Here is a 27,836-nt window from a genome sequence, read left to right as displayed (position 1 = left end):
GAGATGTGTCATGAAAAAGGTTGCTTTGTCCGATGTCGTAGAGGTTGCTGCCTATATTCTCCTCTAGGATTTTGATGGATTCCTGTATCACATCAAGGTCTTTCATCCATTTGGAGTTTATCTTTGTGTATGGTGTGAGAGAGTGGTCAAGTTTCATTCTTTTGCATGTAGCTGTCCAATTTTCCCAGCACCATTTATTGAATTGACTGTCTTTTTTCCACTGGATGTTTTTTCCTGCTTTATCAAAGATTAGTTGCCCAAGGAGCAGAGGGTCCATTTCTGGGTTCTCTATTCTGTTCCATTGGTCTATGTGTCTGTTTTTGTGCCAGTACCATGCTGTCTTTGTGATCACAGCTTTGTAGTACAGCGCGAAATCCGGCATTGTGATGCCCCCGGCATTGTTTTTCCTTTTCAACAGTTCCTTGGCTATTCGGGGCCTTTTCTGGTTCCACACAAATTTAAGGACTTTTTGTTCCAGTTCTTTGAAAAATGTCCTCGGTATTTTGATCGGGATAGCATTGAAAGTGTAGATTGCTCTGGGTAGCATGGACATTTTAACTATGTTAATTCTTCTGATCCATGAGAATGGAATATTTTCCCATCTTTTTGTGTCTTACTCAATGTCTTTCAAGAGTGATTTATAGTTTCTAGAATATAGATCCCTTACGTCTCTGGTTAAGTTAGTTCCAAGGTAACGTATGGTTTTTGGTGCTATTGTAAATGGGATGGATTCCCTAATTTCTCTTTCTTCAGTCTCGTTATTCGTGTATAGAAATGCAACTGATTTCGAGCATTGATTTTGTATCCCGCCACATTACTGTATTGCTCTATATCTTCTAATAGTTTGGGAGTGGATTCTTTTGGGTTTTCAATATAGAGTATCACGTCGTCTGCGAAGAGAGACATTTTGACTTCTTCTTTGCCCATTTGGATACCTTTTATCCCTCTTTTGTTGTCTGATTGCTGTTGCAAGGACTTCTAGTGCTATATTGAATAATAGTGGTGAGAGTGGGCATCCTTGTCGTGTTCCTGATCTTAAGAGAAAGGCTTCCAGCTTTTCCCCATTGAGAATGATATTTGCTGTAGGCTTTTCATAGATGGTTTTTATGAGATTGAGGAATATACCCTCTATCCGTACGTTCTGAAGGATTTTAATCAGGAAAGGATGCTGTATTTTGTCAAATGATTTTTCTGCATCAATTGAGAGGATCATATGGTTTCTGAGTCTTTTCTTGTTGATATGATGTATCACGCTGATCGATTTGTGAATGTTGAAGCACGCTTGCATCCCAGGGATGAATCCCATTTGTTCATGATGGATAATCCTTTTAATGTACTGTTGGATTCTATTAGCCAGGATCTTGTTGAGGATTTTGGCATCCATATTCATTAGAGAAATAGGTCTGTAATTCTCCTTTTTGATGGGGTCTTTGCCTGGTTTGGCGATCAATATAATATTGCCCTCATAGAATGAGTTTGGTAGCTTTCCTTCTGTTTCTATTTTTTGAAATAGCTTTAGGAGAATAGGTATTATTTCTTCTTTGAATGTTTTTAGAATTCCCCAGGAAAACCATCCGGGCCTGGAGTTTTGTTATTTGGAAGGTTGTTTATCACTGACTCAATCTCTTCATAATTAATTGGCCTGTTTAAGAAATCAATTTCTTCCTGTTTCAGTCTTGGTAGTTTATAGGTTTCCAGGAAGGCCTCCATCTAGTCCAGATTGCTTAAATTATTGGCATATAGCTGTTGATAAAAGTTTCTATTAGACCTTCCAATTTCATTGGTGTTGGTTGTGACTTCTCCCTTTTTTCTCATAATTTTTTTAATTTGGGTCCTTTCTCTATTATTTTGGATAAGCCTTTCCAGCGGTCTGTCAATTTTATTGATTCTCTCAAAGAACCAGCTTCTAGTACTGTTGATCTGCTCTACTGTATTTCTGGTTTCTAATTCATTGATTTCTGCTCTAATCTTGGTCAACTGCTTCCTCATGCGTGGTTTAGGCCTGTCCCTCTGTTGCTGTTCCACCTTCTTGAGGTGAGAATATAAAAAGTGCATTTTAGATTTTTCTATTCTTTTGAGTGAAGCATGGTTGGCTATGTATTTCCCCCTTAGGATTGCCTTTGCAGTATCCCATAGGTTTTGGACCATTGTGTTTTCATTCTCGTTGGTCTACATAAATTGTTTAAATTGATTTTTGATTTCCTAGTTTATCGAGTCATTCCTGAGCAGGATGATTCTTAGTCTCCAAGTGTTTGAGCTTCTTCCAATTTTTTCCTTGTGGTTGAGTTCGAATTTCAGAGCGTTGTGTTCTGAGAATATGCAGGGAGTAATATCAGTCTTTTGGTATTGGTTGAGACCTGTTTTGTGTCCCAGAACATGGTCTATTCTTGAGTATGTTCCATGGGCGTTAGAATAGAATGATTGTTCTTTGGTTCTGGGGTGTAGTGTTCTATATATATCTATGAGGTCCAACTCGTCGAGTACGGCATTCAAAGCTTTTGCTTCTTTGCTGATTTCTTGCTAAGGTGATCTATTTCTGATAGTGGAGTGTTGAGGTCTCCTACTATTAGTGTATTTTTATCTATATGTCTCTTTATTCTGGTTAAGATTTGGCTTGTGTATCTTGCTGCTCCCCTGTTGGGGGCATATATATTTAGATTTATCATATCCACTTGTTGGATACATACTTTAAGAATAATATAGTGCCCTTCTGTGTCTCTAACTATAGTCTTTAGTTTAAAATCCTATCTATATGATATGAGAATTGCTACTCCAGCTTTCTTTTGAGGTCCATTGGCGTGAAAGATGGTATTCCATCCCTTTACTTTCAGTCTGAATGTATCTTTAGGTTCAAAATGAGTCTCTTGCAGACAGCAACTGGATGGGTCATGTCTTTTTATCCAATCTGCAAGCCTGTGGTGTTTTATGGGAGCATTTAGGCCATTTACATTGACACTGATTATTGAGAGATATGTTTTTAATGACACCATGTTGCCAGTAAAGTCTTTGTTTGTATCGGTTGTGACTTTCTTTTCTGTATAACTCTTGGGGCCTTTTTACCTTTATAGAACCCCCCTTAATATCTCCTGTAGGGCTGGTTTCGTGGTTACGAAATTGGTCAATGACTGGTGCTTCTAGAAGGTCTTTATTTCTCCATCAATTCTGAATGACAGCCTTGCTGGATAAAGGATCCTTGGCTGCATGTTTTTCTCTGAAAGAGCTTTAAAAATACCTCGCCCAACGCTTTCTCTCATTCCAGGTCTGTGTAGAGAGGTCTGACGTAATTCTGATACCTTTGCCTTGGTACGTGAGAAATTTCTTTGCCCTGGCCGCTTTCAATACTGTATCCTTGGATCTAATATTTGGGAATTGTGCTATGACGTGACGTGGTGTAGGCTTGTCGTGGTTGAGTTTGGGAGGGGTCCTCTCTGCCTCTTGGTCGCGAATGTTTGTTTCCCTCTCTAGATTAGGGAAGTTTTCAGCTACAATTTGTTCAAATATCTCTTCTAGACCTCTGTTTTTCTCCACCCCCTCGGGGATGCCGATGATTCTGACACCAGATCGTTTCATTGAGTCAGTAATCACCCGTAACCTACATTCCTGAGCATGGATTTTTTTGAGTCCAGATTCTATTTTAGCTTTTTCTTCTACTAACCCATCCTCCAATTCGGTGATACATTCTTCTGCCTCATTCACCCTGGTCGTCAGAGCCTTTAGTTTTGACTGCATTTGGCTCATAGAATTTTTAATTTCTGCCAGATTCGCTCTTGTTTCTGTGCTTAGAGATTCTATATCCTCATTGACATTTTCTTTAATACTTTTTTCAAGTCTACACATCATCTTGACCATTTTTACTCTGAATTCCATTTCTGATAATTTGGTTATATCCATATCCATTAGTTCTGTGGCAGACGCCACAGACTCATTGTCTTTTCTTTGCTGGGGGGGACTTCTCCTTCTCGTCATTCTGATGAGGAGAGGTTGCGGGGTTNGCTGGGGGGGGGGGATTTCTCCTTCTCGTCATTCTGATGAGGAGAGGTTGCAGGGTTGTCCAGAGCCCAATTTATTGACCAGGACCCAGGCCATGCACCCTTGTTTTTTAGGGATCTTAGGGATGTGGGCTTCTTTTTTTTAAAATTTTATTTATTTATGTGCCAAAAAGACAGCCAGCGAGAGGGGGAACACAAGCAGGGGAGTGGGAGAGGAAGAAGCAGGCTCCCAGCGGAGGAGCCCGATGCGGGACTCGATTCCGGAACACTGTGATCATGCCCTGAGCCGAAGGCAGACGCTTAATGACTGCGCCACCCAGGTGCCCCGGGATGTGGGCTTCTTGATTTTTCAGCCTGCCTTCTGGAGGAGGGGCCTGCCACGCTGATACTCAGGCAACCCTGTTTGGGTAGAGTCTCCGTGTCCCTTGTGAGGGGGGATGTGGATGGGCATACTGTTTGCCGGTATTTCCAGGCTTTTGTTCTCTGTGGCTTTCCCTGGCAGTTTTCTGTGCCTCTTCTGAGAGTCAGAGCAACAGTGCCCGAATCTCAGCCTCTGTCTCAAAACAAAGGGATTGCGGACTGTTCTCCACTGATGTTCTGGCCACTTTAACTCCATTAGTGTTGGTGCTGCTCAACCCTGCAGCATCCCGGGATGTGCGCCCCACACCCTGTGTCCCAGCCCTCAGTTCCAGGGCTGTCATGTCTCTGTCCTTTGTGTTTCTAATACTGCCAGTCGACAGCCGCCCCTGTGCACTCCGAAGCTCCGGCCCTCAGTCTGGTCATGCGTGTTCCCCGGCACACGGTCTCAGTCTGCTCTCTCGCGTGTGCCGGTTCGCGAGCCTGCCCGCTCCCCTGTGCAGGTTGCTACCACTTCCCCGTGCCCGAACACAGCAGCTCCCTCCCCCTTCAGTTTATCTTCCGATATCTGTGCGCGGTTTCAAGGTTCCCTGCTTCATACCTCAATACTCAGCGCTGGAGATATTCATTTGTAGAGATCCAGATGTATCTTCCTGCATCTCATTCTGATTCCGTGGATGTTCAGGCTGGTCTGGTACCTGTCCAACTGGATTCAGGGGACCGGCTGAAAAAGGGGTCACCTACTCCTCCGCCATCTTAACTCCTCCCCCAGAAGGCTTATTTAACCTACGTTACCATTAAAAGCAGAGCCTGAAACAAGAGTCTGTGTGTGTGTGTGTGTGTGTGTAGTAGTAGCAGCAGCAGCAGCAGCAGCAGTTTATTTCAGAAGGATTATGAGGAAAAGGAATGGGGGATAAATGAAAACACATATCCAGAAATGGAATTCCAGGGCGAAATGGGCATTTACAATTTTAATTCCACTTTCATTTTTTTTTCACTCAATGCTGCCAATCTCCAGTGTATCTGTTCTATTTCTCATTCTCACCAACTGAAAGTATTCTCATTGCTCGCCATGCTCACCATCACATGAATTATCAGACTTTCAATATTTTTCCTGTCATGTGCATATAAAATATGGAATCCAAGGGTGGTTTTATTTAGCAATTCCATGATTTGTACATAGGGAGATTGAACAATTTATCATATGTTCTTTTTTAATTATGTTTATTAGCCAACGTATAGTACATCATTAGTTTTTGATGTAGAGTTCAACGTTTTATTAGTTACGTATAACATCCAGTGCTCATCACTACATGTGCCCTCCTTAATACCCATCACCTGGTTACCCCATCCCCCCATCCCCCTCCTTTCTGTAACTCTCAGTTTGTTTCCCAGAGTCCAGAGTCTCCCATGGTTTGTCTCCCTCTCTGATTTCTTCTCTCACAGTTTGTCTCCCTCACTATTTCTTCCCATTCAGTATTCCCTCCCTTCCCTTGTGGTCCTCCACGCTATTCCTTATGTTCTATGGTTTCACTCATATGCTAATTGTCTCTCTTTGCTTGATTCATTTCACTTAGCATAATCCCTTCCAGTTCCATCCATGTTGATGCAATTGATGTGTATTCATCCTTTCTGATGACTGAGTAATATGCCATTGTATATATGAACCACATCTTCTTTATCCATTCATCTGTTGACAGGCATCTCAGCTCCTTCTACAGTTTGGCTCTGGTGGACATTGATGCTATGAACACTGGGGTGCATGTGCCCCTTCTTTTCACTACATCTGTATCTTTGAGGTAAATACCTAGTAGTGTAATTGCTGGATCGTTGGGTAGCTCTATTTTTAATGTCTTGAGGAACCTCCATACTGCTTTCCAGAGTGGCTGTATCAGCTTGCATTTCCACCAACACCATAAGAGGGTTCCCCTTTTTCCACATACTTGTCAACATTTGTTGTTTTTTGCCTTGTCAATTTTTGCCATTCTGACTGGTGTTTGGTGGTATCTCACTGTGGTTTTGATTTGTATTTCCCTGATGGCTAGTGACGTTGAAAACTTTTTCACGTATCTGTTAGCCATTTGTATGTCTTCTTTGGAGAAGTGTCTGTTCATGTCTTCTGCCCATTTCTTGACTAGATTATTTGTTTCTTGGGTATTGTTTGACCATTCAGATTTTCTTTTCTCTGAGTTGCTTGTTCGTATCATTTGCCTATTATGAACTTAGAATATTATCTTTTGCCAAATTTATGTGTGGTGGTTTATTATATATACAGAGTACCTAGTGTCATTTGATTATATGCAAATATCTTCTCCTGGGCTTTGGCTTAAATTACACCAGGCATTACAGGGGCAGTAGCATTTTGTAGTTGGGAAATATATCCCCTGATATCAGATTACTGGAGATTATATATCTACTCAACCTTTTATTAGCTGCATGTTATTAGGGAAGTTATGTATCTTCTCCATAACTGACTCTACACATATAAAAAATGGTATTAATAACAATACCTATAGTCTGGCTTTTCCTAAAGAATTCAAAAACACAATCCCTGTAAAGCTTATAGAAATTGCCCTATATAGAAAAAATTCAATAGGTATTAGCTATCATATTTTGATTACCTTTGGTAAAGCATAGGTTAATAATTTTAATGTAACCAAAGTTCTGCCTTTTCCTGCATTGATTGGCCTTTGTCTATGTTATTTAATTTTCTGCATTCAAAAATATAAAGTGATTGTCTTTCCAATATTTGATGTTTACTCTCCATGGGAATTTAATTTGTTAGTGGTATGGAAAATCGTAGTCTGCCCTTCTGCTATTTTTCCTGCTCATTTACATTTTTGAAATGGGATAAACTTATTATTTCAATGTTATTCAGCAACTGTTAGGAATTAACGTTTCTTTCGCTCTGGCTACTTTGGTAGTGCTACCATTAGTATTATTTGCTATAACTCACTACCAAGAATGCAGGTACTTAGTTTGTGTGTTATTTGGGTGACTAGTTAATGACTAAGTAAGTACTGAATTGAAACAGGCTGAATTTTCTTTGGGATTAGCCTCAAATTTTAGTCAGTGGTGCAGCCTCACAAAAGTTCATGTTGCATTAATTCCCTTGCAGTGGTCTTATGTATGATTCTTGCTTGTTTATAGCTATTAATTGCTGAAATGTACATTTGCCAAGACCTGGTTGACAGGATACCAAATATGGAATGACTCCAAACAATACCTCTCTTAAAAGTATGTGTTTATTTGTATTAAAGTCATAGATGAAGTTTTTTCTACCTATAATAATTCCCACTCCCTTGTAAGGAAAGCAGCACCAGGAATTGAGGTTCTTTTGTTTTCTGATCACAAAATCAGATCTCTAAGCCTAATGGTTTATCACTTACATGAATCCAGTGTTAAAAAATGATTGGATGCATGATCCTGCAAGAAGAAACTCGGAGTAAGCACTTGTCTGCATAAAAATTGTAAGAGATTGAAATATCCAAAAAAAGCTCTCAGAGGGAAAAATAGAAGCCAGTGGGATTAAGAGATTGTTCAGTTGGAGAGTAAAGAGAGGAAATGTAAGAAGCTAGAGGAGGAAACAGGTGATTTGAGAGTATATATACACCTAATGGAGACAAACCTATTTTAAATGAGTAAACCCTGAAACCTATCTCCCCCTTGAAATCTTCAGGACAGCCAATATATGTTCCTAATGATTTGGTACAAGGAAAGAGGCACAGATCAGTCCCCTAGGTTTCCTTATAATGAACATGTGTTTTAGGTGGAGCTCACAAGCTCCCAGGGGCTCCTCACACAGAAGTGGTCCCAGATTAAGACCTGATCTTCCTGTGTTGCACCAGTACTAGCAAGTAGGTAGCATTCTACTCATCACCAGATAGATATTTATTTGGATAAGTCTTGCCAGAGCCTCTAGAGACTCTTGGGTACATGCACATGTAGGTAAAACCTTACATTTTAGTTAAAAACTGATTAATAAATACTATTTCAAGTTACTACTAATTACTTTGATGGGAAATTTTTCTCAATGATGTTACTATTGAAACACTATTTCCTGTTTAAGGACACTTTTGTTTCAAGTTTTTATCCATATTTTAACATTTGGACCACTTTCATGTTTTTCTGCATATTTTATACATTTAAAATTCATTTAAAATAATATTTTAGGATATGTCCCTGGGAGTATATATGTCCCTGTTGTCCAGAAGAGAACATCTTCCCCAACACCCTAGAAAACTCTTCCATTTGGACTTTGGAGGGGAGGAAAAATAGAAAAGGGGGAAAGTAACTATTTTCAAATATACCCAGAGCATTTAAAAGTGTCCTTGTGAGGGCTATCCAAAACCAAGAAAATGAATGAGGGCGTATTAGTATGAAAGGCAAGCATCAAGAAGTGAGTTCTGGTACCCTAGTTAGAAAGAGGGGAATCCTGCAGGAGGTACTGAGGCATCATGTTCTTGTTTACCACAGGATCCTTATTCATGAACTTCACATCAGAAAACAGGTTCTACCTAGATCTGGGGACTGTCATGTGAGTACTAAAAGAAATGAGTCACCACTTTAGGATCATGTGGTGATTAATAATGCTGAGTGTAAATAGATAAGTACAAAAGATCTGCTTAATTAAGATAGCAAGGAACTATACCAACACATAATCTCAAAAAATTGTAGTGATTAAAAATAGTACTAACGATGACCTCTGGTCTTTGGTCCAGCATGCAAGGAGCTTGGAAGTTGTCACTCTTATCCTGACAATAAGAAAAAAAGATTAACAAACTAAAAATCAACAACTCTTCTTAGAATCATCAGAGAATTAAAGAGCAAACTTCTGCCCTGAAAATTGTAAAGAACAGACAGACAGACAGATATAAAGAATTACAACTTACTGGAGTAGAAACCCAAGAGAAGAAACCTCCATGGGAACCAGTACTGGGGTAGGAAAATCTTAACTGTAATTGATGAATTGCTTAAGGCTCAGTGTGGACAATTATAGGGGCCCAGTCTAAGGGGGAACCCACATTGTTGTGAGTTTTGCCTCCAAGAGCTCTACCAGATTCTCACAGTGAATTTCAGAGAAAACTTCCTTGTGCTTTTGATAGGGAGAAGAGGAAAAATGGCCATTGTGAAATATACCCAAAGCAATCCACTTATTAACAAGGCTTACTCTCAGGAGAAACCATTTCACATAGCCTGACTGACTAGGATTTTACAAGAGTCTCAATGACCTAGGGAAGGGAAATACCCGATTCCAGACCCTTCTAGCTTTTCTGTCTCACATAAGATAGGGGGAGATAAAACTGAGAAGCACTTGTGAAGGTCACAGCTCAGAGACAGAGGTTCATTAAAATATAACTAGTAATAGGACTTCTGCCACATACACACCTTACCATCACATCAATATGGCTTCTATATAATAATAGGAGAGTATAACTAAAAGTCTACACATCTCAGATAGATCTTATTTCAGAGGTGTCAGAGAAACCCAAAAACAATAGACGAGAGAAAAGCAATGAAACCAGCAGAAATTTTAGCTTCTGACATATACATTTACATAAAAAGTAACTGTAGCCTAACTGCTAGCCAGAGAAGCATAAAATCTCACATTAAAGGACTATTTACTTCAGTTGCTTTTGCTCAATATGTCATGTCCAGCTTTCAATAAAATACAAGCCATAAAAGAAAAAAATACTATTTGAAGGGACAAAACAAGCATCAGAACCAGATTCAGATATCACAGACATGTTAGAATTATTAGACCAGAAATTCAAAACAATTATAATTAGTATGCTATAGGCTCTAATGAAAATATTGGACAACATGAAAAGCAAATAAGTAATGCAAGCTGAGAGATAAAACTATGAAAGAATGAAAAGAAAAAGCTAGAAATCAAAGACAAATAAGAAATGAAGGATAACTTTGATGGACTTATCAATAGATTTGGAAATCAGTAAGGAAAGAACTAGCAAGCTTGTAGAAATGTCAATAAAATCTTCCAAAACTGAAATGGAAGGGTAAAAAAGAATGAAAAAGACAGAACAGAATATCCAAGAACTATGGGACAATTAAAAAGGCTTACCATATGCATAATGGGAATGCCAGAAGGAGAAGAAAGAGAAAGAAACAGGAGAAGTATTTGAAGCAATAATAACTAAGAATTTCCCAAAATTAATGACGGACACCGAACCATAGATCCAAGGAGTTTAGAGATACCAAGCAGGATAAACCAAAACATCTATGCTTAAAATCTAGATATATCATATTCAAACTGCAGATAATCAAACACAGAGAAATCTTGAAAGTAGCTAGAGGGAGGGAAAAAACCTTACCTACAGAGGAGCAAGGATAAGAATTATATCAGTCTTTACTTCAGAACCTATGCAAGCAAAAGAGTAGAATGAAATATTTAATGTGTTGAAGAAACAAAACACCAGCCTAGAAGTCTGTATACAGTTAAATTAGTATTCAAAAGTGGGGAATAAATGGAATAAATAAACACTTTCTCAGACAAACAAAAAAGAATTTGTCAGCAGTACACCTGCCTTGCAAGAAATGTCAAATTCTTAATGATATAGGTAAGAAACTCAGATGTACATAAAGAAACAGAGCGTTAAAGAAGGAATAATTGAAAGTAAAATTAAATATTTTATTTTTTCTTATCTAAATTGATTGAACATGTAACATTTTGTTGACAATAATAACAACAATGTATTCAGTGATTGTGGCTTACCCATAGGTGAAAGGAATCAAAGCAAAGTTATAAAGGATGGGAGGGAAGAATTGGGAATATTCTGTTTTAAGGCACCACACTACTCATGAAGTAGGATAGTGTTCTTTGAAAGAGGACTTGGGTTAGTTGAAAACGTATATTGAAAACTCAAGGGCAGCCACTAAAAAAGTGAAAAAAAAGAAGTATAATTGATATGCTGAGAGAAAGATGAAAAAATGAAATCATACAAAATGCTTAATTAAAATCAGAGAAGGTAGAAAAAGTAAAAGCAAAGATAGATAAAAAGTAAAGGGATTGGAGGTCAGCATCATGGTGGTATAAGACATCCCTCCTTTGTCTCCCTTTTAATAACAAAAATTCATCATTCATTCACAAACAAAACTACTCCTGTGGGAGTTGTGGGATCTAGCACCATAGGCTAAGGGACCCCGGATCAGTCTCACCAGCCTGTGTAATTAGGCAGACAGAGCTTAGTAGGGGCTGTGGAACCAGCAGGAGCATTTGAACAGTCCCTATTCCTTCTTGACTACAGTTGGCAAATTCTTGGAGACTGCTGACTTAGGCAGATACCTGTGGATAGATGAGAGGCTTCCTGAGGAGCACTTTCAGCATCTTGCCAGAGAAAAAATAATACAAGTTTGGATTCACTAGATAAGTAAAAGGAAGTTGCCAGTGCTACCCCTCCCCAAGGTGGCTTAGGAAGGAGACCCAATGGCCTCTACCACTGGGAAAGAAAGTGCAGTGAGTGAGTGCCTGGCTTCCACCCAGGGTATGTAGGAACTCATGCCTGGCGGGAGGGAGGAGAATGAGAAAGAGGCAGATAAGAAAATTAGAGCATTTTTAAAATTTAAATTCAATTAATGTATAGTGTATTATTAGTTTCAGAAGTAGAGTTCAGCGATTCATCAGTTGTATATAGCATCCAGTGCTCATTACATCACATGCCCTCCTTAATGCCTATCATCCTGTAACCCCATCCCTCACCCCCCTCCCCTCCTGCAACTCTCAGTTTGTTTCCTATGGTTAAGAGTCTCTTATGGGTTTTCTCCCTCTATGATTATGTCTTGTTTTATTTTTTTCTCCCTTCCTCTATGCTCCTCTGTTTTGTTTCTTAAATTCCACATATGAGTAAAATAATATCATTGCCTTTCTCTGATTGACTTATTTTGCTTAGCATAATACCCTCTAGTTCCATCCATGTCATTGCAAATGGCAAGATTTCATTTTTGATAGCTGAGTAATATTCTACTGTGTGTGTATGTGAGATAGATTATATATATATATATATATATATATATGTATATATATATATATATACATATAATCACATCTTTTTTATCCATTCACCTGTCACTGTGTGTGTATGTGAGATAGATTATATATATATATATATATACACACATATAATCACATCTTTTTTATCCATTCACCTGTCAATAGACATCTGGGCTCTTTCCATAGTTTAGCTATTATGGACATTGCTGCTATGAACACTGGGGTGCATGTGCCCCTTTGAATCACTACATTTGTATCTTTGGGGTAAATAGCCGATAGTGCAATTGCTGGGTCATAGGAATATCTCTATTTTCAAGTTTTTGAGGAGCCTCCATACTGTTTTCCAGAGTGGCTGCACCAGGTTGCATTCCCACCAACAGTGTAAGAGGGTTCCCCTTTCTCCATATCCTTACCAACATCTGTCATTTCCTGACTTCTTAATTTTAGCCATTCTGACTGGTGTGAGGTGATAGCTCATTGTGGTTTTGATTTGTATTTCCCTGATGCCGAATGATTTTGAGCATTTTTTCATGTATCTGTTGGCCATTTGGATGTTTTCTTTGCAGAAATGTCTGCTCATGTCTTCTGCCCATTTCTTGATTGGATTTTTTGTTTTCCGGGTGTTGAGTTTGATAAGTTCTTTATAGATTTTGGATACTAACCCTTTAACTGATAAAATATTTGCAAAAATCTTCTCCCATTTGATAGGTTGTCTTTTGATTTTGTCAAATGTTTCCTTTGCTGTGCAAAAGCTTGTTATCTTGAAGTCCCAATAGCTCATTTTTACCTTTGTTTCCTTTACCTTTGGAGACATGTCTAGCCAGAAATTGCTGCAGCAGAGGGCAAAGAGGTTGCTGCCTGTATTCTCTTCTAGGATTTTGATAGATTCCTGTCTCACATTTAGGTCTTTCATCCATGTTGAGTTTATCTTTGTGTATGGTGTAAGAAAATGGTCCAGTTTCATTCTTCTACATGTGGATGTCCAATTTTCCCAACACCATTTGTTGAAGATACTGTCTTTTCTTCATTGGATGTTCTTTCCTACTTTGTTAAAGATGAGTTGACCATAGAGTTGAGGGTCCATTTCTGGGTTCTCTATTTTGTTCCATTGATCTGTGTGTCTATTTTTGTGCCAGTACCATACTGTCTTGATGATTACACCTTTGTAATAGAGCTTGAAGTCCAGCACTGTGATGCCCCCAGCTTTGGTTTTCTTTTTCAACATTCCTCTGGCTATTTGGGGGCTTTTCTGGTTCCATACAAATTTTAGAGTTGTTTGTTCCAGCTCTGTGAAAAATATTGGTGGTACTTTGATAGGCATTGCAATCGATGTATGGATTACTTTGGGTAGTATAGACATTTAAACAATATTTGTTCTTACAATCCATGAGCATGGGATGTATTTCCATTTCACTGTGTCTTTTCTAATTTCTTTCAAAAGTGTTCCATACTTTTCTGAGTACACATCTTTTACCTCTTTGGTTAGGTTTATTCCTAGGTATCTTATGGCTTTTGGTGCATTGTAAATGGGATCAATTCCTTGATTTATCTTTCTGCTGCTTCATTGTTGGTTTACAGATATGCATTGATTTTATATCGTGCCACTTTGCTGGATTTGTGTCTCAGTTCTAGCAATTTTTTGGTGGAGTCTTTCAGGTTTTCTACATAGAGTATCATGTTGTCTGTGAAGGGTGAACTTTTGACTTCTTCTTTGCTGATTTGGATGCCTTTTATTTCTTTTTGTTGTCTGATTGTTAAGGCTAGAAATTCCAGTACTATGTTGAACAACAGTGGTGAGAGTGGACATCCCTCTTGTGTTCCTTACCTTAGGGTAAAAGCTCTCAGTTTGTCCCCATTGAGGAGCTGTGGATCTTTCATATATGGTCTTTATGATGTTTAGGTATGTTCCTCTATTCCTACTTTATTGAGGGTTTTTATCAAGAAAGGATGCTGTATTTTGTCAAATGCCTTTTCCGCATCTATTGAGAGGATGATGTGGTTCTTATCCTTTCTATTATTAATGTGGTGTATCATGTCGATTGATTTGCAGATGTTGGACCATCCCTGGAGCCCAGGAATAAATCCCACTTGGCCATGGTGAATAATCCTTTAAATGTACTGTTGGATCCAATTAGCTGGTAACTTGTTGAGAATTTTTACATCCACATTCATCAGGGATATTGGCCTATAATTCGCCTTCTTAGTGGGGTCTTTGTCTGGTTTGGGGATCAAGGTAATGCTGGCCTCATAGAATAAGTTTGGAAGTTTTCTTTCCATTTCCATTTTTTGGAACAGTTTCAGAAAAACAAGTATTAGTTCTTCTTTAAATGTTTGGTAGAGTTCCCCTGGGAAGCCATCCAGCCCTGGACTCTTGTTTGTTGGGAGATTTTTTGATTACTGATTCAATTTCTTTGCTGGTTATGGGTCTGTTCAGGTTTTCAATTTCTTCCTGTTTCAGTTTTGGTAGTTTATATGTTTCTAGGAATTTATTCATTCCTTCCAGATTGCCTAATTTGTTGACATATAATTGCTCATAATAGTCTCTTATAATTGTATTCCTGCAGTGTTGGTTGTGATCTCTCCTCTCTCATTCATGATTTTGTTTATTTTGGTCCTTTCTCTTTTCTTTTTGATAAGTTGGGCTAATGATTTATCAATCTTGTTAATTCTTCAAAGAACCAGCTCCAATTTTTGTTGATCTGTTCTGTGTTTTTCATTTGTATGTGATTGATTTCTGCCCTAATCTTTAGGATTTCCTTTCTCATGCTGGACTTACGCTTTATTTCTGTTCTTTCTCCAGCTCCTTTAGGTGTAAGGATAAGTTTTGTATTTGAGACTCTTCTTGCTTCTTGAGGAAGGCCTGAATTGCCATATATTTCCCTCTTGGGACCACCTTTGCTGCATCTCAAAGTTTGTGGACTGTCCTGTTTTCATTTTCATTTACTTCCATGTATTTTTTAGATTCTTTATTTTTCTGATTGACCCATTCATTCTTTAGTAGGATGTTCCTTAACCTCCATGTGTTTGTGGTCTTTCCCAATTTTTTCTTGTGCTTGATTTCAAGTTTCATAGCAGCGTGTTCTGAAAATATTCATGGTATGATCTCTATCTTTTTGTACGTTTTTTTGAGAGAGAGAGAGAGAGAGTGAGCGCATGAGTCAGGGAGGGGAAAGAGGGAGAGAGAGAATCTTAAGCAGACTCCACCGTCAGTGCAGAGCCTGATGTGGGGCTTAGTCTCACGACCCTGAGATCATGACTTGAGCTGAAATCAAGAGTCAGATGCTTAACTGACTGAGCCACCCAGGCGCCCCTTTCTGTACTGGTTGAGGGCTGATTTGTGACCCAGTATGAGATCTATTCTGGAGAATATTCCATGTGCAATGGAAAAGAATGTGTATTCTGCTGTTTTAGGATGAAATGCTCTAAATATGCCTATTAAGTCCATCTACTCCAGTGTGTTATTCAAAGTCCTTGTTTCCTTGTTGATCTGCTTAGATGATCTGTCCATTACCGTGAGTGGGATGTTAAAATCCCCTACTATTATTGTGTTATTATCAATCAGTTTCTTTAAGTTTCTTATTAATTGATTTATGTATTTGACTGCTCCCAAGTTAGGAGCATAAATATCTACAATGGTTAGATCTTCTTTTTGGATAGACTCCTTTATTATGATGTGGTACCCTTCTTCATCTCTTATTAGAGCCTTTGGTTTAACATCTGCTTTGTCTGATATGAGGGTGGCTACTCCAACTTTCTTTTGATGTCCATTAGCATGATAGATGGTTCTCTACCCCCTCACTTTCAATCTGGAGGTGAATTTGGGTCTAAAATTGTTGCAGAAAAATAATCAGACCAGCGAGAAACCAAGTGACACTCAGAGAAGTAGGAGAACTCAGGTTTATTTTACACTGGTGGACCCAGATGAGCTCACACTCGAAATTCTTGGCCCTGGACAGCGGGGTTGTAAAGCTTTTATAGGGGAGTGCAGTGGGTCAGGTTCCAAGGGCTATGCTGACTGCTGGTAGGTGGGTTTAAACTGGGGATCAGGGGTAGGGGGCTGCTTTAGGCTGGAACAGCAGTGAAGGGAGCCTGTGGCAGGAAGCCTGTTTACAGAAGCAGAAATGGCTGGTTATCTCTTACTCCCAGTGGGGCTTCTGGTTATCTCTTGCCCTACCGACTGAGCTAGTAACTTTCTATCTACTAGGGCCTGCCAGCCTGGGCCTGCTCTGGGTAATTTTCCTCTTCAAAATGAATGTCTTGTAAGAAATATATCAATAGGTCTTTTTTAAATCCATTCTGACACAGTATATCTTTTGATTGGAACATTTAGTTCATTTACATTCAGAGTAACTATTGAAAGATATGAATTTGTGTTGTATTACTTGTAAAGTCACTTTCCTCTAGACTCTCTATATTCCTTTCTAGTCTTTGTTACTTTTCATCTTTTTGCTCAAAGGGTCCCTTTAATATTTCTTGCTGGCTGGTTTAGTGTTCACAAACTCCTATAGTCTTTGTTTGTCTTGGAAACTCTTTATCTCTGTTCTATCCTGAATGACAGCCTTGCTGGATAAAGTAATCTTGGCTGCGTGTTTTTCCCATTTAGCACATTGAATATATCATGCCAGTCCTTTCTGGCCTGCCAGGTCTTTGTGGACAGGTCTGCTGCCAGCCTTCTGTATCTACCCTTGTAGGTTAAGGACTTTTTCTACTGAGCCACTTCCAGAATTCTCTCTTTATCTTTGTATTTTTCAAGTTTCACTATGATACATCATGGTGTTGGCCTGTTTTTGTTGATTTTGAGGGGAGTTCTCTGTGCCTCTTGGACTTGAATGCATTTCCTTCCCTAAATTAGGGAAGTTCTCAGCTATAATTTGTTCAAATAAACCTGCCCCTTTTCCCCACTCTTCTTTTTCTGGGGCTCCTATAATATGGATATTATTTCACTTTATAGAATCACTGCATTCCCTCAGTCTCCCTTTGTGATCTAATAGTTTTCTTTTTCTCTTCTTTTCAGCTTCACTATTTTCCACAGTTTTATCTTCTATATCACCGATCCTCTTCTCTGCTTCTTCAATCCTTGTAGTGATTATATCCAGTCTGTTTTTCATCTCAGTTATAGTATTTTTTATTTCAGCCTGACTGGTGTTTAGGTTTTTTATCTGTGCAGCCAGGGTTTCTCTGATGTCTTCTATGTTTTTTTCAAGTCCAGCTAGTAGTCTTTTGACTATTGATCTAAATTGGTGTTCACATATATTGCTTATATCTGCTTTGAGCATGTCCCCGACTATGATAACTTCCTGACCTTTCTTTTGGGGAGAATTCCTCCATTTTGCATTTAGCTAAGTTTCTATCTTTTGAGTGTTATGAAAACTTGCTATGTTTCCTGGATCTCAGAATAATGCATAATAGAAAGAGGTCATACACTGTCCAGGGCCTAGCACTTCAGGAAATGTTTCTGGTATATGCTGTGTGCACTCTGCTGTTGTGCTTTGGCTGCTCTTTCCCCCTGGTCTGTCCTCTGCAGCATTCCAGTGGGGAATGTTTGGACCTGTATTTAGGTGTGCTTTGATTTGTTTGTTGAAGAAAGCCTGGAAGAAAAAAAAAGAGAGACAGAGAAAAAACCCAAAAACATCTGATCAGAAAAAAAAGGAAAAGTGAGAGAGAAAAGGAAATGGAAAAGTAAGAAACAAACAAAAAACTATAAGCCTGATTCCAACAAAAAAAGGGGAAAAAAAGAATATGAGAAAAAAATACAGCCTTTCTCTATTTCCCCCAGAACTGAAGGAGATGCTGTGATGCACTTTATGATCAGTAGACTTGGTGCATGTACCATGTTGCCTGTGTTGCTCCTCTGGGGGAGAGGCCCATTGTGGTGGCTCAGAGTCAATCCTGCCCCAGTTAAAAAAGCACTTGCCAACCACAGTGGGGTGGGGTTTGATATAATTGGCTCCCACCTCCACTGGGGACCTCTGTGTTGCTCTCTGAAGTCTGATCATGTTGGTAGAGATGGTAATACAGAGCTACCCCACACTCTTGTGCCAAGACAGGAGATCTCGCACCCCCGTGCTGTTAAGGAAGCCCTCATAGAAAGTCAAGGGCCATCAGCACACCCAGCACAACAGCTCTCCTGGGCTTTTTCTTTGTCACGTGGCTAGAATTCAAAACTCCAAATCTTAAAGAAGCCAGCACTCCTCAGATATGCTCCCTCCTCCAGATTAGAGCCCCTGTGCTCTGACCAGTGCCCTCTGTCCCACAAAAACAGTCCCACACCTGTGCAGTGCACAGAATCTATGGTGTAAACAGCACAAAGCAGCAGCAGGTTATACGCTCGATGCACCGGGCTCTCTGTGCCGTTTGCTGGTGCCTGCAGGGTCTTTTGTACTTGGAGAAGCAAATAAACCCCCTTCCAAATGTACTCCAGAAAGGGTAATGATATCTCCCAGTGCAACCCCGAGGATCCCTACACCACTTTGTGTGTGCTCCTGGGGCCAGAGCCATCCTTGCCAGGAGCGCACACTACAGCTCTACTCTAGTGAAAGTCATGCACTTCCAAAAGCTCAGAGTTTGAGCTACACACACTGTTTGAAAAAAACTTGCACCACTCAGTTCCCCCAGCTGCCCAGTCTGTGGTCTGAGAGGTTTTCTTTTGCAAACACACTGCACTCTCTCAACCCCTCTCTCCCTCTCTCCCTTTTCTCTCCCCGTGGAAGTGTTCCCTGCCCTCCACAGCATGGCAGCTTTTCTCTCCCCCAGTTCACTTCCATGCACTTCACACCTGCCATGCTCTTTCCCTTCAACCATGGAAATCCTTTTCCCAATCCTGAGATCGATTTCCTGAGTGTTCCAAGTGACCTGACTTCAATACAGCTGTGTTACAGAGACAAGAAAAGCCGGGGTACCCCCTGCTTCTCTGTCATCTTAACTTCCCCCAACTAAAAAAAATTTTAAACTCATCACAAAAATTAAAATGGTACTCCAAAAATTATATTTCTAATACAAATTAATGCTGTGGAGGAACAAAGAACAAAAAAAATAATAAATGAGACAGAAAGAAACAAATAGCTAAATGAAAAAAAAATCAATCCACCCAAAGAAGTAATTTCTTTAAATTCCAATGGATTAATCACTCTAATAAAATAAGAATTAGAATGGATTAAAATAAAGCATGATCCAACTATATGCAGCCAACAAAAAAGATTGTTTTAGATTCAAAGACATTAAAAGGTCAAAAGAGAAAGGATGGACAAAGATATAGCAGGAAACAGTAATCAAAAGAGAACTGGAATGACTATATAAATATTGAAAATATACTTAAAGACAAAAATATAACCAGAGACAAAAGAGTGAATTTTATAATGATAAAAGGGTCAATTCATCAAAAAGATAAAACAAGTTTTAAAATATACACATCTAACAGCAAAAGGTAAAATACAGGAAGCAAAATATAGGTAGAATTAAAGGGAGAAATAGACTATTTGCCAATAATATTCAGAGTCTTCAATATCTCACTCTCAATAACAAAGAGGAAAACTAGACAGAAAATCAGCAGTTATACAAGACTTGGACAACACTATTATCCAACTTGACCTGACATCTATAGGAGATTCACCCCAACAACAGCAGACCATACATTCTTTTTAAATGTACATTAACCATTATCCAAAAGAGACCATAAAACAAATCTTAATAAATATAAAAGGATTGAAATCATACAGACTATGTTCTCTGACCACAAAGCAGTTAAGTTAGAAATAAGCAAAAGAGGGAAATTTTGGAAATGTACAAATATTTGGAAATTTAAAAAACACATTCCTAAATAATCCATATGTCACAGAGAAATCACAATAGAAATTCAGAGTTTGAAATTAGTGAAAATGAAAATATGACATATCAAAATTTATGGGAAGCAGTGTTTGGAGGAGCATTGTTAGCTGTAAATATCTATTTAAAAAGAGTAAAGATCTCAAATCTATAACCTGACAGCCCACCTTAAGAAACTGAAAAAAGAACAAACTAAACTCAAAGAAAGCAGAAGGACTACAATAATAAAGTTTATATTGGAAATAAATAAAATAGAGAATAGAAAGACAATGATGAAATCAACTAAACCAAAAGTAAATTTTTTTGGAAAATATTAAGCTAGGAAGACTGAGGAATAAAAAAGAAGACTCAAATTGCTGAAATCAGGGATGAAAGGGGGGCCATTATTAGGAACCTTACAGTAATAAGAAAGGATTATAAGGTAAGACCATGAACAACTTATGCCAACAAATTAGATAACTTAGATGAAGTTGACAAATTTCTATAAAATCACAAATTACTGAACCTGAGTCAAGAATAAATTTTAAAATCCACATTTACACTTAAAAAGTAAATAAGTTAAATGAGTAATTAAAAATCTTCATACATGGAAAAACTCAAACCCAAATCATTTCACTGATAAATTATAACAAACATTTAAAGAGGAAATATTACTAATAATCCACAAACTTTTAGAAAATTTAAGAGGAACAGGTCTCAGCTCATTTTAATACACCAGCATTATCATAGGAAAACCAAAGACATCACAGGAAAAGAAACTTGCAGAAGTGATGTCAGGAAAACAGCCAAATAAGACATCCCTTGTGCATATCCCCCGCCCCCAACAAGAATAATTTGACATCCATCCCACAGATGAAAGTGCCTTTGTGGGAGCTTTGGGATCGAAGTAGGAGATTGTGAGATCCCAGTGCTATCCAAGCCCAAGAAGATCTGTTTTGAAAAGGCAGGCTCACAGCCAGTTGGCTGACTTGATGAGCATGGTCCTAGTTACAGAAATGAAAACAGCTCCATACCACTGAGAACTCAGCTATAGCCCTGTATGGCTTTGAGTCTATCACTAGCACCATATACCAAAGGATCCAGGAGGAATCATACCCACCCATGCTCTGGGTAATAGACATATAGACTTTAGTCCTGCCTATGGACCCTAATGTGTCCCATGACTAGGCATCATGTCCTCTCAGCCACAGTCTGGGAGCCCCTGGAAGTAAGCTTTCCACACTCGGTTAGACTATAGATTCTGAAAGTGCCCTGTAACTGAGCTCCAGCTCATCTCAGCTATAGTTTGTGAACAGTCTTGCTGACACAGGGACTCTGCAGGAAACACTCCCATCTGCACTCCATGAGATCCTGAAAGGGCCCTATAATTTACTCCAGCTTATCCATAGCAACAGTCTGCCTTCTGCCAACAGTTCTGAGATCCCAGGGTCCCAGCAGAAAACACTCCTGTCTGTGCCCACATAGATATTGAAAGGGCTCTATTCTTGATTCCAACCCTTTTCAGCTACAGTCCATGAGCAGTCCTGCTGGCTTAGAGACCATGCAGTCAGCACATATGTCTGCACCTCAGGAGATTCTGGAAGGACCCTAACCTCAGCTATAGCCCCCCTGAACATAGTCTAGCCCACAAAGGGACCTGGTGGGAGACAAGCCCATTTGTGCCTCCAAGAGCCAGGTCCACATACTTTAAATTTGGATATGGAACCTGAAACAGCCTTGGGGTTTGGTTCAAGCCACTCTCAGCCACTGTCCAGAGCCAGTCCTTCCCACCCAGGAACTATTCAGTAACCAGGAAGGAGCTTCCCAGGGACCTTGAGGGAGCAACACCTGTCATGCACCTGATAATAGGCCCACTGTACGAGGACTCAACTGTAGACTCTGGCGTGAACATTTGTTCCAGAACCAACTTACTGAATAAGGTACTGGAGACAGTCTCATCCACCAAGAGATCAGATCAATACACACTCACCCAAGCCACAGCCACAAGTCCACCAACTATGGATGCCACTGCAGACCCAGCAACAGCCTCAAAATTGGCCCCAACCCAGCAAAATTGTGATTTCAGAGGTAACCAAGAGCTTAGGGAAAAGACAGGAAAATGTCTATATCTGCTGAAACCAGTCTGCAAATACTCCAGACACCAATGCAAGGCTACATGTATCATGAAAATTCAGATAACTATGACACCACCAAAGGAAACTGCTAAAATTTCAGTAACTGATTCCAAAGTAAAGGAGATCTGCAGTTTGCCTGACAAAAATTTCAAAATAATCATCTTACAAAACTGAATGAAATGAAAGAGAGCATAGAGAGACAACAAGAGGATATTAGGAAAATTATGTATGAACAAAATGAGAAGTTTAATAAAGAAATAGAACCATTAGGGGCGCCTGGGTGGCACAGCGGTTAAGCGTCTGCCTTCACGCTCAGGGCGTGATCCCGGCGTTACGGGTTCGAGCCACACATCAGGCTCCTCTGCTATGAGCCTGCTTCTTCCTCTCCCACTCCCCCTGCTTGTGTTCCCCCTCTCACTGGGCTGTCTCTATCTCTGTCAAATAAATAATAAAATCTTTAAAAAAAAAAAAAAAAAAAAAAAAGAAATAGAACCATTAAAAAAAAAAACCAAAAAGGAATCCTGGAACTGAAGAATACAAAGACAAAACTGGAAAAATCAATAGAGAGCTTCAATAAGACTTGATTATGTAGAAGAAAAAAAGCTTCAACAACAAACTTAGTGATGCAGAAGAAGAAACTTAAAGATAGATTGTTTAAAATTAGCCAGCCAGAGGAAAACAACAACAAAAAGAACAGTGAAGAAAGCTTACATGAATTATGAAATAGCATCAAGAGAATGATCATTTGCATCCTGGAAGGCCAAAAAGGAGAAGCGAGAGAAAGGGGCAGAAAGATTTAAAGAAATAATAACTGAAAACCTGCCAAATCTTGGGATAGACATGAACATTCAGGTACAGGAAGCTCACAGGACCCCAAGCAAGATCAACCCAAAGAAGATTACTCTGAGAAACATTATAATCAAAATGTTAAAAGTCAAAAAGAAGGAATGTTTTAAAGATTTATTTATTTGAGAGAGAGAGTACAAGTAGGGGGAGTGGCAGAGGGAGAAGGAGATAGAGAAGTAGACTCCCTGCTGAGGCAGAGCCTGACACTGGGCTTGATCTCACACCCTGAGGTCATAACCTGAGCCAAAACCAAGAGTCAGATGCTTGACTGACTGAGTCACCCAGGCAACACACAAAGAGAAAAAAATTCGAAGCAGCAAGTATCACATACTAGGGAAACCCTATAAAACTATTAGTGGATTTCTCTGCAGAAACTTTGCAGGCCAGGAGGAGTGTAATGATATAGTCAAAGTGTTGAAAGAAAAAACTACCAACCAAGAATGACTATACCAAACACAATTTCCTTCAGAAAAGACTAAGAGAAAAAGACATCCCCAGGCAAACAAAAGCTAAGGGAGATCATCACCACTAGACCTGTCTTACAAGAAAGAGTAAAGGGAGATTTTCAAGGCAAAATTAAAGGACACTAAGTAACAACATGAAAATATATAAAAGTATAAAATCCACCAGTAATGGTAAAGATATGGTAAAATTCAGAATACTCTAATATTGTAAGGGTGGTTATAAATCACTTCTATCTCTAGTATATAAGTTAAAAAACAATATTAAAAATAATTATAGCATAATAACTTGTTAACAGATGCACAATATAAAAAGATGTAAAGTTTGACATCAGTGACTTAAAATGTAAGGAGTGGAGAAGTACAAGTATAAAGTTTTTGTGTGCAATTGGAGGTAAGTTGTTATCAACTTAAAATAGACTTTATGAATATGTTTCATGTAAGCCTCATGGTAATTACAAAGAAAAAAACCTATATTGTTTACATAAAATATAAAGGTAAAGGAATTAAAGCATACCCACAAACAAAAATAAATTACAAAGGAAGACAAGAAGAGAAAAAGAAGGAATAAAGGAACTAAAAAAAAATCAGTCAAAGAAATTAACAAGGGGTTCCCAACCATGACAGCAAAGTAGGAAGACTCTGAAATAAACTCACTCATGAAACACACCAAATTACACTTATTAATAGAGCAGTTCATTCTGAAGAACAGAGGACTGACTGAACATCTACCGAACAACCAAAAATAGAGAGAATGAAAAGAGAACAAGAGAGACAGAGACATGGTAACAAAGGGAACACCCACCCCAGAACTGTGAATGGCAATGAGGAGGGATAGTAATAACAATGGGACCACAATAACACTGCAGATCTCGAGGTATCAATGTCAACACAGACTCTGTGTCCAACAGTTTTTAACATGTCCAAGTACTCCTCTTTCCTCAGTGGTCAGATAACTGAATAAATGACCATAGGACCCTTTAGAAGAACTGAAATAGTCATTACTGTAGGTAGTTATAATGTTGTTGTAGAGACTTTGTCTCCTCTTTTTTTTTTAAAGATTTTATTTATTTATTTGACAGAGATAGAGACAGCCAGCGAGAGAGGGAACACAAGCAGGGGGAGGGGGAGAGGAAGAAGCAGGCTCATAGCAGAGGAGCCTGATGTGGGGTTCGCTCCCACAACGCCGGGATGACGCATGAGCCGAAGGCAGATGCTTAACCACTGTGCCACCCAGGTGCCCCTGTCTCCTCTTTAATAAGTGGGTTTAAGGATCTAAAAACTAGCTTAGGTCTGGAAACTGGACAAGGTTTTGTGCCTTTTTTAAAAAAAAAATTTTATTCTTATGTTAGTCACCATACAGTACATCCTTAGTTTGTGATGTAGTGTTCCATGATTCATTGTTTGCGTATAACACCCAGTGCTCCACGCAATACGTGCCCTCCTTAATACCCATCACCAGCCTATCCCAATCCCCCAGCCCCTTCTCTCTGAAGCCCTCAGTTTGTTTCCCAGAGTCCATAGTATCTCGTGGCTCATTCTCCCTTCTGTTTACCCCCCTTTCATTCTTCCCTTCCTTCTCCTACTGATCTCACTGCTATTTCTTATGTTACATAAATGAGTGAAACCATATGATAATTGTCTTTCTCTGCTTGACTTATTTCATTTAGCATAATCTCCTCCAGTCCCATCCATGTCACTGCAAATGTTGGGTAATCATTCTTTCTGATGGCTGAGTAATATTCCATTGTATATATGGACCACAGCTTCTTAATCCAGTCATCTGTTGAAGGACATCTCAGCTCCTTCTAAAATTTAGCTATTGTGGACAATGCTGCTATGAACATTGAGGTGCATATGGCCCTTCGCTTCACTATGTCTGTATTTTGGGCTAAATACCCAGCAGTGCAATTGCTGGATCATAGGGTAGCTCAATTTTTAACTTTTTAAGGGACCTCCACACTGTTTAACAGAGTGGCTGTACCAACTTGCATTCCCACCAACAATGTAGGAGGGATCCCCTTTCTCCATATCCTCTCCAACAATTGTTGTTTCTTGCCTTGTCTATTTTTGCCATTTGAACTGGCGTAAGGTGGTATCTCAGTGTGGTTTTGATTTGAATTTCCCTGATGGCTAATGATTTTGAACATTTTTTCATGTGTCTGTTAGCCATTTGTATGTCTTCATTGGAAAAGTGTCTGTTCATATCTTCTGCCCATTTTATGATTTGTTTATTTGTTTCTCGTGTATTGAGTTTGAGAAGTTCTTTGTAGATCTTGGATACCAGTCCTTTATCTGTGGTGTCCTTTGCAAATATATTCTCCCATTCCGTGGGCTGTCTCTTAGTTTTTTTGACTGTTTCCTTGGCTGTGCAGAAGCTCTTTATCCTGATAAAGTCCCATAAGTTCATTTTATCTTTTATTTCTCTTGCCTTTGGAGATGTGTCGTGAAAAAGGTTGCTCTGGCCGATGTCATAGAAGTTGTTGCCTATGTTCTCCTCTAGAATTTTGATGGATTCCTGTCTCACATTGAGGTCTTTCATCCATTTGGAGTTTATTTTTGTGTATGGTGTGAGAGAGTGGTCAAGTTTCATTCTTTTGCATGTAGCTGTCCAATTTTCCCAGCACCATTTATTGAAGAGACTGTCTTTTTTCCACCGGATGTTTTTTCCTGCTTTATCAAAGATTAGTTGCCCAAAGAGCCGAGGGTCCATTTCTGGGTTCTCTATTCTGTTCCATTGGTCGATGTGTCTGTTTTTGTGCCAGTACCATGCTGTCTTTGTGATCACAGCTTTGTAGTACAGCTCGAAATCCGGCATTGTGATGCCCCCAGCTTTGTTTTTCCTTTTCAACAGTTCCTTGGAGATTCGGGGCCTTTTCTGGTTCCATACAAATTTAAGGACTATTTGTTCCAGTTCTTTGAAAAATGTCCTCGGTATTTTGATCGGGATAGCATTGAAAGTGTAGATTGCTCTGGGTAGTATGGACATTTTAACTATGTTAATTCTTCCAATCCATGAGCATGGAATATTTTTCCATCTTTTTATGTCTTCCTCAATATCTTTCAAAAGTGATCTATAGTTTCTAGGATATAGGTCCTTTACGTCTCTGGTTAAGTTAATTCCAAGGTAACGTATGGTTTTTGGTGTTATTGTAAATGGGATGGATTCCCTAATTTCTCTTTCTTCAGTCTCGTTATTCGTGTATAGAAATGCAACTGATTTCTGGGCATTGATTTTGTATCCTGCCACCTTACTGAATTGTTCTATAACTTCTAATAGTTTGGGAGTGGATTCCTTTGGGTTTTCCATATAGAGTATCATGTCATCTGCAAAGAGAGACAGTTTGACTTCTTCTTTGCCGATTTGGATACCTTTGATCCCTTTTTGTCTTCTGATTGCTGTTGCAAGGACTTCTAGTACTATGTTGAATAATAGTGGCGAGAGTGGGCATCCTTGTCGTGTTCCTGATCTTAAGGGAAAGGCTTCCAGCTTTTCCCCATTGAGAATAATGCTTGCAGTAGGCTTTTCATAGATGGCTTTTATGAGATTGAGAAATGTACCCTCTATTCCTACACTCTGAAGGGTTTTAATCAGGAAAGGATGCTGTATTTTGTCAAATGCTTTTTCTGCATCAATTGAGAGGATCATATGGTTCTTGAGTCTTTTCTTGTTGATATGATGTATCACATTGATTGATTTGCGAGTGTTGAACCATGCTTGCATCCCAGGTATGAATCCCACTTGGTCATGATGGATAATCCTTTTAATGTACTGTTGGATTCTATTAGCAAGGATCTTGTTGAGGATTTTGGCATCCATATTCATTAGAGAAATCGGTCTGTAATTCTCCTTTTTGAGGGGGTCTTTGCCTGGTTTGGGGATCAAGGTAATATTAGCCTCATAGAATGAGTTTGGTAGCTTTCCTTCTGTTTCTATTTTTTGAAATAGCTTTAGGAGAATAGGTATTATTTCTTCTTTGAATGTTTGGTAGAATTCCCCAGGAAAACCGTCTGGGCCTGGAGTTTTATTATTTGGAAGGTTGTTTATCACTGACTCAATTTCTTCATAGTTAATTGGCCTATTTAAGAAATCTATTTCTTCCTGTTTCAGTCTTGGTAGTTTATAGGTTTCCAGGAAGGCCTCCATCTCTTCCAGATTGTTTAGTTTTTTGGCATATAGCTGTTGATAAAAGTTTCTAATAATCCTTGCAATTTCAATGGTGCTGGTCGTGACCTCTCC

This window comes from Ailuropoda melanoleuca, chromosome X, assembly GCF_002007445.2.
Source record: "Ailuropoda melanoleuca isolate Jingjing chromosome X, ASM200744v2, whole genome shotgun sequence".
NCBI lineage: Eukaryota > Metazoa > Chordata > Mammalia > Carnivora > Ursidae > Ailuropoda > Ailuropoda melanoleuca.
Note: the sequence above shows the minus strand (reverse complement) of the source record.